The sequence below is a fragment of the Hoplias malabaricus genome, chromosome 3 (genome assembly GCF_029633855.1).
Source record: "Hoplias malabaricus isolate fHopMal1 chromosome 3, fHopMal1.hap1, whole genome shotgun sequence".
Lineage (NCBI taxonomy): Eukaryota > Metazoa > Chordata > Actinopteri > Characiformes > Erythrinidae > Hoplias > Hoplias malabaricus.
In genome coordinates, this window is record NC_089802.1 from 50,970,723 (window position 1) to 50,985,922 (window position 15,200).

Below are 15,200 nucleotides of genomic sequence, written 5' to 3' on the forward strand. Positions count from 1 at the left end.
ACAGCACAACTCCTCAGCAGGTGACTGAGGAGATTTAGGAAATTCAAGAGGCTTTATGTCACTTCATCCTTTTGTTGCAACTGTCGGTGTTGTTAAAAAAATCTGACCTCACAGAGAATGTGAAGCCAGTCAGTGTGTCTTTTTGAACTTGTGCTAATGCTATGTCATGGGACAGCTCAACACGAACTGCCCAGTTCTGTTACATCAGCTAACCGAAAGCAACAATAGCTAACATCACAATGTGTTAAGAGACAAAGAGGACCTGCCAGAGAGAGAGAAGCCAGTCATGCTCTTTTATATCCTCTGTCACGGACGGCTGAGGAATCAAATAGGTCTGTTTTACAAGAAAATCAAATCCTCTATTGTAGGTTGATGGCCCCTCTAAAAGGCTTGTTGCTTCCTCAAAAGGAAGAGTGTTTTTAAATGACTTGACAAGCTAGAAAAAAAGGAAAACTAACATCAGTACACAGAGGTTGTACAGGGAGTTGGGTCCCTGGAGCTGACAGCATCTAATGTGTCAAAAAATAATGCTTTCAAGACCCATTTCAAAGGCGTTTGTGCTGCTTCATCGTGCACTATCTGCATGTTCACCTTCTGAGGTTGACAGAGAAATTATTCATATGCTCTTTGGTGGGTTAAATTAAGCCCTTTGCAGAGAGCAACACCTTTTAGATGCAGGGTTTGACTATGTTTTTTTATTTTTTCTTCAAAAATGTCTTGTTGTTTTGGTCTAATAAAATTTAATTCACCATAAATTTATGGTCAAAATCTCAACACACAACACACACACACACACCCACCATGTTTTCTTTTTATATATATATATGTACACCGGTCAAACTCACTTGATGCAATTATTTATTTACATCTGTTTACATAGATATTTAATAAGAGAAGATTAAAATAAATAAATACATAAAAAGATCCAAACTTTGACATGAAAAAACACCCAATAATATGTGATCTTTACTGATAGCACTGTTAAAAATGGCATCATAATTGACAAGAAATTCAGAATATTTACTGATTGGCTAAAAAAGGAACAGTGTTTTAAAACTCCAGCAGCACTGCTGTGTCAGTTCCACCCATACCAACACAACACACAGTAACATGCCACCACCACGTCTGGAATGCTGAGAAATCATCCAGAATCCAAATATTACCTGCTCTTGAGTGTCTTATGGAGGTCCTATCTAAGGCTGCCATGTTGTTAGGGGTGTATAATTAGACAGTCCAACAAAGTACATTCATAAAGAGCTGCATGATGAGTGGGATCTTGCCATTTGGTCGATGTTAATCACTGCTCTGAGGCTCAGAAGAAAGGGAGGTTAATATTTCTTTGTGATAATAACGTGTGGCCAGCCACTGTCCATGTTACTCTCCACAAGCTCAAATTAACCACCAAAACCCAGCCTTTCCTTTGTGGCTTAGGCTTTTTCAGATCAGTTACTGAGGAAAACCCCATCATCAACATCAGCAGCCTTAGAGATGCCATTCTCACAACCAGTCCACGCCTTTCCACGTCTTTTCTTTCTTTAAAATTCTGACATTCCTTTCACTCTGCTCTTGACACATATCGATAACAAAACAAGAGAATCCAGAGTAACACCCCAGAAACATCTGACATCGTTTCACTTGACAGGCAGGACAAAAATACTCTCGTAAAGAGACGACTTCTCTTCAAAACCAGCAGCAGCAGCACGAGAACTCGCAGGCGGGTTTTGGAAAAATAGGTCACGTTGTAAGTGAGCCTTCAACCTCTCGCGGAGACCATGAGCAATCACAGAGTTATTCAGAGGAACAGAGGATTCCATGCACACACACTGCAGTGACTCTGTGGGATTTCACTGCAAGCCTGGAACTGACTGATGTTACACTGCTTAACCCTTGGCAAGGTAGAGTTAATACAGCTAATTAACTACTGTACAGTCAGTGCGCATCCAATTTATGTCAATATATAGCTAAACAGTTCATCATAAATAAGTTCATATTCATTTTAACCTCATTTACACATGGTGTTGACAGGACTGATTCCTAATCTTTAATTGTATTAATGTAAATTAAACACATACATTATACATTTTTTTTTTTGTCTTTTTGTATTAATTTTTGTTTTAATTAATTTTTAGTTTAATATTTACTTTGAGAATGTATATATATATTATTTATTCCATTTCCTTAACTCTTGTATTGTGTTACCTTGTGTGGACAGTCATCAAAGTATTTCACTACAAGTTGCACTGTGTATAAACTATGTATGTGACACATTTTGATTTGATTTTATTGTAAAGGTATAAACAAAAAAATTATCAAATTAAAATCCTCGTCAAATATCGTCCATACTTTAACACGACACAAATATGATATCAAGTTGTCAACCAGCAATTTTGTTTCTTATTTCAATTAACTACAAGCAACACTTATTAAGCATAAACAAGTGTAATAAGCACATAAAAGCGCTTACAGAAGCAACATGGAGCATAAAAACATTTAAAATGTAGCAAATATACCACTGATGCCATTTGGTCAAAAGCAACAGCTGAAATCTTTGCTCCTGAAACGAGTTCTGCTCACTTCTGATTAACAGCTGTTTGTTTACTTGTTCAGTCATCACAGCAGCAGTCCGACGTGATGCCAGGGTGCAATAGATGTAACGACTGGTTCAGAATTGAAACACGCTGCAGATATATTTTTCTTCAGAATCTAACCAAAAGGGTTGAAGGCATTATCGAAAAGGAAGGTATCAAACATATTCATCTTCTGGTTCTGTTCATATGCTAAAGCAAAAAATGAGTAACAGTGATTGCCCTGGCAATAAACAAATGTGAGCAACCAGTATTCGGTAGATTTATTCAGCTATTGGGGGTAGGGAAAAGTGCCGTTATTTGAGAAGAGAACATTTCTCAAGCTACGAGATTGTGTTGTTGGGACCAACAGTTCAAAAATTATATTGTGCAAAAAAGAACTTAATGAATTCCAAACCGATAAAATCGACTTTCCATAAAGCCAGCTCCTCTTAGAGAAGGAATATTTATCTACTTAATACCTCTGGAAACTAGCAAAGACTATGTACAGACGTGAATACACAACCTCCAAATATAATACAAATAATATATTCACACAGCACGTGTAGGCTTTACAGGAATGAATAAAGCATGGCCATGTTTCACCCCTGCGACTAAGCCATCTGAATGATTAAGAAATTATTACTCCAACATACAGCGCTGTAAAAGAGGGTGGAGCATCACTGAAGAGGCAAAAACACAGAAAAGCCTGTTTAATTAGATATAGACTACGAGCTTAACCTTTAATTGAAGGGGTTTCCACCTCATACTGTGGTTTGATTAAGCAAAGCCTCAATTAGATCCAGTGCATCATGAGCATCCCCTCCCCCACCACATTTCCACTGGACGTCCTTTGTCTGCTCGCCTGCCGATCAGGGACATGTTGGGGGTACAGAGTTCAGCGCTCAGAGCTCAAAGCACATCAGCCAAGTGTGTCTGTGACAATAGAGAGGCCGCCCAGATTGGTCTTCCTTATCAGCGTAGAGGAACATTCATTTTATTATTGTTTTTTGTTTGTTTGTTTGATTGTTTGTTTTTTTAAAGCCAATGGCAAATGTTTTATCAGAAGGAAACCCCCAAGAAAAGAACAAAGTGAAATGGCTACCAAGCTTGGCTTAAAATCAGAGATTTGCTTGCCTTGCTGCCACTACCCCCAAGTGGTGTCGAACACATTTTACATTGGGCAGGACCTAATTTGTGAAATAACATAATTTAGAGCCAAAACATCTTTATGGCAATTGACACCTCGTGGTTATTTAGTTTGTCAATGTTTTACCTTAAAGAGAAACTCGTGTCACAAGATCCAGCCTCATTAAATAATACTGTTCATGTAAACCTAACATTTGTTTTATTTGTATTTACATTTATATTGTAAATATATTGTCACATTGGTTTTGAAAATAAGAGACTAGTTATTCACAAAAATAAAACAAAAATCTCCATAATTTAAGTCTTTTCAGTTGGTGGGGTTGTGAAAGGCTATACCAATATCTACTAGTGCATGACAGACTCTTTAAAATGATGAAAGCTTTTAGTATTTGGGTCCATAACAAATTTAAAGGCCCTGTACAAGGGAATGTCTGTGGTTCTGTTAGCAAACAGTGATGGGCCTTCTGTCTGCTGTTTAGTCAGTGAAAGCTGTCAGTGTGAAATGTTCTATACAGTGCTTGAACAAAAACACTTTTTGTTGCAACACTAATACACACCAAAGGAAAGTGTTTTTAACACATTTAGAACAATAATAATCCCAGAGAAATAATATGAGATGTACAATATATCCACACTTGAATATCATTCCTGTGAATGACTGTAGACCTCAGGATTTGGGCATGTATCCCACAGGACAGGAGGAGAAACAGCAAAGCCCCATCCTGTCTGGCTACATATTTTTGGCAATTGTTGACATTATAATCTGTAAAATTAATTGCTGCCCTTGTCAGTCTTCAGACATTTCCTACAGTATTTTTTGTTTAATAGCAGTCTGTATTTGTGTCTTTTGTAACCAAGTATTTTAACAATGCTTTCTCAGACTTCAAGGAGGTCACATCTAAAAGGCAGATAATAGATATAAAAGCACTGAGAATGTGGCTCAATCAACTATAACAGTGTGTAGTTTTAAACATGTGAACCGCAATAGCCACTTGCTCATTGGAAACAGCAGTTGTGGGACGACATGAAAGAGTTGTAAAAAACAGTTGACACTTAGGTTGCAAAATTAGAATTTTCTCACTATTAGTTTTGAATCTTACATATGATAACATAAAAATATAGTGAAGAATGATCTTGTCTAAAATAATTAGATATGATATCAAAACAATAGAATAGCAAAGCTGCTCCTCAGTTGCAGGCACATTACACACTGAAGGGCTATTGAGACCACACCCCCTGTACTGTTCATTCCTCCATCACACGTACAGCACATGTCCAGATAAATTTTAGAAACCTGATACTCACCTACTGAAAGCAGACTTTTGGACCAAAGGACTACCTAAAGTCAGGTAAGTTTTGACAAGGTTCATATTTTGTTGACAGTAATAGCATTGAAACATTTAAGCAACTATTAAATCAAGGTGTAATCTCACAGATGCCTGCTATCTGGTAAATCAGAAAAGCTCAATGAGCAATTTTATTTAAGAGACTAGTTTACAAAGGCTAGAAGGCTAGGAAGAGGTTAGCTTACCAAGGCTAGCATAGGCTAGCTACCTATATACTTAGTTTTGCTTCATAGCGTTTCTGTAACCAGGAATTAATATTTATTATTTATTTAACATTCTGAAGACCATTAGCTTTAGTGTTTTTCCACTGTCATTTTATTTAACGGAAGAATGCCACATGCATCAACTATGACATCACAGGTGTCATAGTTATTATTAGTATTGTTATGCCTTCATGTCTGCTGTTGACAAAAAAGGGTACATTAATAATAGTGTATGATATATGTATTTTTTATAAACATATTTTCTATTAATTCCAATAAATTTCCAACATTTCCATTGAAAGTTTACATTTTGGAATATTTCCAAAGTTCCCGAGCTAAATTTCCCATGGAAAGTTACCAGTAATTTACTGGAAATTAATCAGAAATTTTCCACACCTTTGCAACCCTAGTTGACACATGCCTTAATAAAGGAATAGTCAAACACTGTAATATGACCATAACAGAGAAGCACCTCTATGGAGCTTGAAGGCTGTTGAAACCTATTAACACTTTTGTTGTAGGTTGTAAAGATAATAAAGCTTTAACTTGTTTTGCATAGAAGTATATTTACACCATAATCCATGCTTAGATATGCCCCAATAGTGAATATTTAGGATTAGACTGTAGAGATAATGATTTGATTTTTATTTCATTAAAGCTTTAAAAATGTTTCATTTATGAACCATTTTTAATAATAACGTCACTGCACTATTTGCGTGACGTGTTGCCCTGCCACTGAAAATCTGTACCAGATGGGTATCATCTTCATCCTTTTATCCACCGATATATCCATTGATTAATTTAGCATGTCCATATCAGACAAGGCATTACTGTTGTGAACATAACTTAGTTCAAGGGCATTTGTTCAAGAATGCAGGACAGTATAATAACCAACACTGCTAATAATTACATTTCTACATTAGTCTGCAAAAATATATATATTTTTAATTAAATAAAATAATTAATTATTTATTTATATTTAACTATTGGCCGCTGATCAATGGAGATTTTCAATATGACATAATTATGGTGTAGATTTCATATCCTTTCTTCAGTCTCTAAAAGAACAGTTAAGATAAATGTATCATACACAAGTACATTTTACTAGAAGATAAAGATCTAATTTCTCAATTAAATACTATTATTCGGCAGTAAACAGGATAACACCAGTGCTATCCTGCCCGATCAATTCAGACTGCCTTTGTGTGGGGTCCAGGCTCATTACAGCCCATCTACAGGCAGACAGGATGACAAAGATAAGCAAAAAAAGTACTTCACATTGACCTTGAGACAATACATCAGCATTATCTCCACAGATCCAAAAGATTTGTCTGATGCATCCAAAGTGGCCTTGAAATCTTTCAGCGCATAGGTGAACAACCTCTGGGAACAATAGCAGGATACAGAGGAAGCATTCCCTGTAGTGTGCAAGAAAAAAGCCAACATGTGATATGGGTGTTATGTTAATGAGTGAAGTATGTCTGGGTGTGGGTGTGTGTGTGTGTGTGGGGGGGGGGGTGGGGGGGTTATAGAGTGAGTAACAGATGTAAGAGTAAGAATAAGAGATGAAAAAATGTGAGAGAAATGTTCACGCTGCCCACTGTTCCTCTCCACCACTGTTAAAAACTGTTTAAAGTCAGGTGCAATCTTTTGACAGTGTTCTCACAGATTCCAAAAACACATATGTGGGTGGGCAATTCCAAAAATCATTTGGGGTAGGTTCCAGACTCAGAGACCCTGAATTAGATGAAGCCGTTTCAGAAAAGTGTTTGAATGTGGAAACTATTTCATCTAAATTACTATAAATATTGAACATGATTTTGTCAGTGTCTAAATACCAAACAACATGCTGTTGTAGCAGTAACCTAGTGTTTTCAACTAAAAGCCTGCCTAAGAATTAAATGATGCAAGAAACCAAACAAATTCAGTATAAATGCAGCAATATTCAGTTTTTATTCTTTGGAATAGCCTAAAAATAAAACTAATCAATGTTTCCTCTTATTGTTTGGGGGGACCTGTCACCCTTTGTGAAAATATAGCCCTGAAAAACACTGGAAACAGAAAACAATTCCATAGAAAAATGGTGCTTGGAAGACCATCAAAGTGCATTTTTAGAAAGCTCCCTCTCTCTGGGAGGAGCCGCTCTAAGGCAGAAGTTCAGCATTTTTGAGTTTATTTCATGCAGTGTTGAAGAGGTATGAATCATAGACTGTGTATGAATGCAAGCCTTTGGCACTGAGGTTCTTAAGTCTGGGTTTCTCAGTACAATACAGGTGAAACTAACGATTGGTGTAAATGCAAATTATCATTCGGATCAACGGTTACAAGCTGTAAGTCCAAGCACATGAATCCAAACCTTCCTTCTGTCTTTATGTTTGTATGACATGGCAGCTTGGACATTTTGTCAATAAACAGGAAACATGGCCTAATGAGTCATTTTCTATTGGCAGTTACCACAAACTTGCTAAGAAGCAAGAAAAAAAAGATTAATAAATGTTATGTTAAATAAGCTATTAAAAACATAACTGCTTCTGTGCAAACACGTTTAGTTCCACTACTCAAAACATGATCCAGGTGGTGACCACCATATAGGAAAAAGTATAGGAATAAATAAATGAACATTTTCAGAAGTAGTGAAGATTTCCCATGAGATTTGCCATGACTAAATAACTAAGACAAGGTGGTGTTATGACTTTTTGTACAATATGAATTTGCTGTACAATAAGACTTTATTATTCTTTCATATGTATCTTTATCCCAGTAGCAAATATAAAATCGTTTTCTCACAAGACAATCAGGAGGATAATTCTGTTTTCCAGACTGGAACAACAGTTGCATGCCCTTAATTTCAGCCTCCATCCCCTTAAAGAAACAAACAGCTGGGTCATGTCAACAAACAGCAGAATTACCAAAACAATGCCCAGGATTTGCATATTTGATGTTTTTAGACACAGGCATCCACATTAAATGCTCATTCTGGCAAGTGTTTGGTGCAGCAATAATGCAGAGTGCCCATTTCCAGAAATGTTTTGTAAAATGCATAAAAAGCAATAATTATTTTGTAGAAATTCTCTTCAACCTTTATTTAACTGGCAAATGGCACAAAGAAAGGATTTCCAATGTTGTCAATGAACTTGATTCTGTTTTGTAAATATAAACACATTATAAATCTGATGTCTGCAACACGCCAAAAACTGAGTCACTGGTAAAATAAGAGATAAGAGAATAGACAACACAGGTCACACTATTATGAAGAATTCTAACAAGGTGGATAATGTATAAAAGACGCATTCACCAAAAATTCAGACTTTTCAAGCAAAAATAGGTTGACCATTTTTCATGAATATTTGGCAGTATTTGAAGAGCAGAGTTCAAACATTTTTCAGTGCATGTCAGCAAAGAATTTAGGTCTTTTATCTTCTAACACAGTCCAATACAAATGTGTGCTGTGATCAGAGGAGTCCATGTTTCAGCATGAAATATTAGTATTGTGGGGCGGCACGGTGGCGCAGCAGGTAGTGTCGCAGTCACACAGCTCCAGGGGCCTGGAGGTTGTGGGTTCGATTCCAGCTCCGGGTGACTGTCTGTGAGGAGTTGGTGTGTTCTCCCCGTGTCCGCGTGGGTTTCCTCCGGGTGCTCCGGTTTCCTCCCACAGTCCAAAAACACACGTTGCAGGTGGATTGGCGACTCGAAAGTGTCCGTAGGTGTGAGTGTGTGAGTGAATGTGTGTGTGTCTGTGTTGCCCTGTGAAGGACTGGCGTCCCCTCCAGGGTGTATTCCCGCCTTGCGCCCGATGATTCCAGGTAGGCTCTGGACCCCCCGTGACCCTAAATTGGATAAGCGGTTACAGATAATGGATGGATGGATGGATATTAGTATTGTGTTTTCTGTACTTATAAAGAAATGGACCATCCAGAATTTTATCAGCACTATGTGCAAAAACCAGCCTCTCTCATGGCATGGAGGGTATTAGTGACCATGGCATGTGTGACTTGTTGAATGTGAGATGTTTTTGTGTAGATGGAGGAAACCATTAGCTTTTTAGAGAGACGTATGCTGCCATCTTATCCATGGTTATTTCAGCTTCAAGAGAACTAACAAATTACAGATTCTTTTTTATTGCATTTTACTAAATGTCCCAACAGGGTTTGAATTTGCATGATTACCATTCCCATGATTAGTAATAATGTGCATTGTTAAATCCTCTGTGTATGCTACCAGTGTAAATAAATGGAAACATGCAGAGCATAACTTTCTACCAAATACAAAGCCAGGCCAACAAAAGATCCAACTGAATAAAAACAGACACAAAGGAAAAGCAAAACAAGACTGTTCTGGGCCTTTTTGTTATAGGATTACAGTATTGTGTTCAGCCCACAGCAGTGAATTGGTTTACTCAGGCCCTGAAATACAATGCTATTCTCATATATCACAACTAAGGACCAAGCAATGTCTACTGAGATTGTTCTCACAGGACTAAAACCCTTTACAAAATATCTCAGTCTCTTCTCCCCCTGTCTCTGCTTCTGCCATCTGTAGAGAAAGATTCTGCTACACTGCAGCAGCTTTGCAGTGCTCAGACTGAAGGTTACACAGTGCGCACTGCAGGCAATTAACTTCAAACCCAATGTGTTAACCCCCCATTGGCTCCATTACTGCCCATTCATTAATGACAGCAGTCGTGGCCTGGAGTATCCATTAGTCAGACTCCTGAACCAAAACCAAGATGAGGTGAGAGCAGAGCATGAGGAAAAGTTTCAGATCCATGTGCAATTTGAGGCAAAACAATAGTGCCAGCAGCCTATAACTATAACAATACAATCATTTAAAATCAAAGAGAGACCAGCATATCAGCAGGGATACATTAAAAAACAGAAACAGTGCCAGCATGTGCTATTATTCTTGCAAAATGTCTCTGAGATATATTACATTTATGGTTGTGTGTCAATGTATTGCCATATTTCCAAATTTTCATTATTTCTAAGAATTAAACAGGCCATTTGTGTTACTGTGCCTGTTCTGATTGGTTGTCGCATGCACATGTAGATTAGCTTACACAGGTGAATTCTTTGGACTAGGGAGGGAATAAAATGTCTAATCCTTAAGCCAAAGCTTCTTGTTTATGTGTTTATAATGTACATGCAGACATTAGTCTGACTTTTTCCTCTTCAGATTATACTGCTTGCTCCGTAATGGCACAAAATGACATAGCCCTTTAAGTGGCACACTTCCTCAATGTGACTGGAGCACTGGAGCACTGGTCATGTGATGGCACTCTTTGTTCCATAACTCAATATTGCTACGATGGTGTACTGAGGCAGAGTAACTTCCACAATGTAGAAAATAGGCTCTGTATGACCCATTACTCTATTACAGTCATTAGACACTGAAGAGTTGGTGGAGTACTTACAGGTATCCTTCATTCTCCCTCTTCAGCTCAAGATATAAAGATGAAGGTTTGCCAGTAGACAAATATCTGCAGCTTTATCACAACATGTCTGTCAACTGATGTAAGTGCCAGACGTGTATGTGTGGGTTGGAGGTACTTTGGAAATGTTCAAAAGATGGTTTTCAAGTCAGGCTAATTCAGTGTGGCTGAAACAGCCTCAAGTCCTCAGTGTCTATGCATGTCATCTGTCATGTGTAGGCTGACTAGCAGATTTTAAGTCACCCTCAGCCCACAAAGGCTACAACAAACCAGCATAAGAACCGAATGCAAAACTCATGAGTTTCGACTCACTCTGGAGCCACACATCACTTTCATTTTCTTTTAAGAACAAATTATTCTGCTCACCACAGAATCGTACCTCATGAGTTGTTAGGCTTCTTGGCCAAATCTTGAGATCTTTTATGCCAATTCTCCCATCTAACCCGCAATTCTATATGAAAAGTACATTTATGGCCCATTTACATTATTCATCACTGCCCTAGGCAGTAGCCACGCTCTAAAAATACTTAGTAAATTCAGCTTCAACTCTCCAAAGTTTCTTTTAACAAGACGCTAATTTGAAATGACCCCTCTGGCCAAAAATGCTTTTTGAGATTTAGCACAGCTTTGAAACGCAACCCTAAGACTTGTGCAATCTCACGGGGTTAAAGAAAAGCAGCAAGGCGCTAGTTGGATGCACTGTGAACCTCAGAGCCATTTAGCATCTGCTAACATCATTGCTTTAATTTCTGTCAGGCCCAAACATGAACAGATGGACTGACAGAGATGCAAACAACACTACTCTCCTGTGAGGAAGCTTGCTGGAAGTAAATGCTGCACTTCTTTGGAAGTGCACACAGCAGAGAATTTATCTGGAAGAAATACGGGGTGCTACCCGGCAGCGGGGACAGATAAATGTGACAAACGCAGCTATCTTCGCTGCAGTCAGGGCAGGAGTGAAACATATTCAAATCAAATGGAGGGCTTTGACAAGCACTTAGATTTGTAAGATGAGAGAGGAGCTGAGGCAGCAGTTTTCATCGATTTTCCTGATAGTGCAGACTGTGGTCAGCTTTTGCCTCTCTACATAGAGCAGGTCACTTCTTCTATTGCTCTCTCTCTCTCTCTCAAAATTGTGGTAAACTCCTCTTCTGCAATGCTTAAAGGGCCCATTTCATGGAAAACTAGTAACTCTTTTTTAATCAAAGAGGTATTTGATTTAATCATGTGGTAAAAACTATAAGGATGAATTATTCACTCCATAGTTCATAAACAGAAATGATCTGTTCCAAAACCTAGTGTGCTGTCTACATAGAGAGCATAATACATCAGAGTGCGTGTGCTCGACACGTAAGCTGTCCCGATTCTTAGACTACTCATTATGCTACCTACTGAGATATCTTAATCTGGACGAATTTTAAGGCAGCATCAAACTGTTCCTCAGTCACTAAGGCAATCCCATGATGCAATGCACGCACAACTCCATTTCACTATTCACTATTTCTAGCTGAAACACTGAGGCAATGCTAGCAGCTGAGATGAGTAAACACCGGTTGTGTGCAGCGAGCGAAACAAGCCATGACGCAATTGCTCTCTAGCAAGATGGTCTCAATCTGCCTTATGAGGACAGACGAAAATTAGAATGCTACCTACTTTAACAGTAGGCATGGACTATATAGGCAGCTCACTTTTTCTAAAACGATCTTCACTGTGGTCTGGGTCTTTTGGACTGTATTATGTTTCAGCCTATTCATACTAAAGCAGTTTAACTTGAAAATAGTAAAAAGAGAATTCTATTGAGGCACACAGTACAGGGCCGACAATCAGATGTCATTATAATCATATACAAATGGAACATTTTATAAAAAAAAAATCCATGTGCATGTGTGCATGTGCATATTCATATAGGGACCCGGAGTGACTATCAACACTCAAACTACGAAACAAGTGAAACTTGGTTTACCCAAATCAGAAAACATGGGACAAAACATGACATTGTGATTTTGTGCTGCTCCAAAAGTTGACTGTAGACACATTAGTATTATATGGTCCCCCTACAAGTATATCGAAATAGTGCTGGACCCATGAACAAAGGCAGGGCTATAGCATGTCAACAGCACCAAAAGGAAACAGAAAAATGGACAGAGAAGGAAGAACTCGGGGTCTTAATGAAATGTTTAAACCAGAGGAAAAAGGGTATAATATGGCTCTTTAAAGTAACACCCTGTCTAAGTAATAGGGGTAAAAAAGTAAATAAAAACGTTTCCCAAAGCGACTTGTGCACTGCACTGTGTTTGGGCCGTTAGTGCCTTACCCAAACACAACACGCTTGTTGAGGAGTGATGTGTGTGAAACATTTCTGCACTTTGGAGGTTAAAGGGCATCAGGAATGTAGCAGTGGTGATAAATCTGTCCTGCTGGGTAAATAAAATCTGAGTGAAGCACTTCTACAAACAGAAACAAACACACACATTCACACAACCACGAGTGCACACACTCACAAACAGTCACACACAAACAAGAATTATTTGCAGTCATTCATCCTCACAGAGCATTGATTTTTCTGCTCTGAGGCTCAGCCATCAGCAGTAGCATCCTGTGCGTGTGTTACATGATCCGGCCCCTTCAGAGAACCACACCCTGTTCAGAGACACACCGTCAATCAATCCCGTCTGCACAGCAACTGCAGTCACTCAGAGAAATGACTCCACAGCGTCACTATAGCAACGCATGGTCCACTGCTCTCTGGGGACGAGGCGTGGTGTGATGCGAGTGAAGGTGCGAGGGGAAGACGTTGACACCTCCTCATTCACAAATGCTAACATGACTCTATGGCAGCCTGACCTCTTTCCTATTGTGTACTGCTATCTGACGCCTTTTTTCAAGCGCCCAGAGCAGAATATGCTCGTTTAAAAATAATCTCAGCCACTGTAATAATCGCCATCAGAGGCAGCCTCCTGTTACTAATTATTTCCCTTGCCTATTTGTGTGTTAAAATATGTTTCATTATTATTATTTTTTTTTGTAATTTAGCCTTTAACACCAGTGATAACAGTAATAAAGGCTATGGTGTTAATAATACTTCTTTGGCTTCTCCCTGCTTGTGTTTAACTTAATGTGTGTTCACAGATATTAAATATGAATATTCCTAATAAATAAGTGTAACAAAATCAAATTACAAAATAAAAAAAATCCCATACCTATAAAGACAAAAGTTTAGAATCAGCCCATCTGAGAGACCATCTCCACTTATGTCCATGCGCTCTGTAGGTGCCCAGAAATCATCCGTATTCAATTACGCCAAGCTTTTATTACCACCAGCTATAACAGTGGTTTCTGACCTCTGGACACTACTACGAGCTGAGCCTGTCATAGTTTGCCTGTATACTGTAGGTCTGCCCCTTTAATGTGAAGACAGTATCAGAATGAAAATGTAAAAAATATTATTTATGATTCAGTCAGGTGTGACACACTAGGATCCAGTTAGTTCTGCTACAAATCATCTCATCCTAACACCCTTACCCACCACGCATTTCTGTTGGCAGTGGGGGGAAAAAATGTAATAGTGCCATCAATTATTCATAAGGATTAGCCCTCTCTCGTTGCCAAGAGTAAAAGAAGGAGGTGAAGATGTAGCATAGCATGAGGTAACAGCGAGGCCACATCCCAGCCTTTACTGCACTGTCTCAGGAGCTGCAGGACCAATTAAAATCATCTACAGGAGAGAGATTCAGAAGCCTATGACTAACAGTCTGGATGCAGAGTGCGACATATGGCCAGCTTTTCAGCCACAAGCAGCTAAAGCTTATACGCATAAGAGCAGTTCACCAAAGAGTTTCAATCCCAGGCAAATCAAGACACACTTGACGAGATTGCAGACTGACTCAGAAGGTTCAGAAGTATTTGGGGTAAAAATAGCACCATTTTTCTCCCCAGTTTATTAGTCTGCACGATCAGAGCTAAAATGGGAAGATGCTGAATCACAATTTCTTGCAAAATGTGGTCCTGAGAAATGTTCTCCTCAGTGACAAAAATACAGTTCCAAGTTTCACTCCAGCCTCACTCCCCCACAAAAAATGGAAGGGTTTAATTAAATGAATCACAGAAGAACAGTGACTATGTGATGTAATGTTCACTAATGGCTTCACAAATCATCTCCTGCAGCCAATATATGTTGGATCTTTTGAGAACCGTGTAGCTGAGCATTCTGTATTGTTTGTAGGCTTACTACAAATCTAATAAGAACTGCTGCAGGATTTATGCCCTGGTCAGAAGACTGAGTCACACTTGGCCAGGCACTTCAAAACTAACCAAGAGACTCTCTCAGTGTCTGAGAGCTAAAGTCGTTACACAGTTTAACCACACAGTTGACCAAACAAATGCCACTTCCTCAATTTAGAAGTATTCTCTTCTTTCATGAGTATCTTAAGTCCTACCCAACATCAAACCAAAAGAGACGAAACAATGGGCTGCTTTTCTGTTCATCGTTCTGGAAAACAGTACAAAAACA

The 15,200-nt window shown here is 38.6% G+C and overlaps 1 protein-coding gene across 3 annotated transcripts in view; it reads right to left on the reverse strand.

The window, feature by feature from the left end:
* The window catches only part of srgap3 (SLIT-ROBO Rho GTPase activating protein 3), a 95,825-nt gene that overhangs the window by 67,694 nt on the left and 12,931 nt on the right, over nt 1–15,200 (reverse strand). The window lies entirely within an intron of this gene.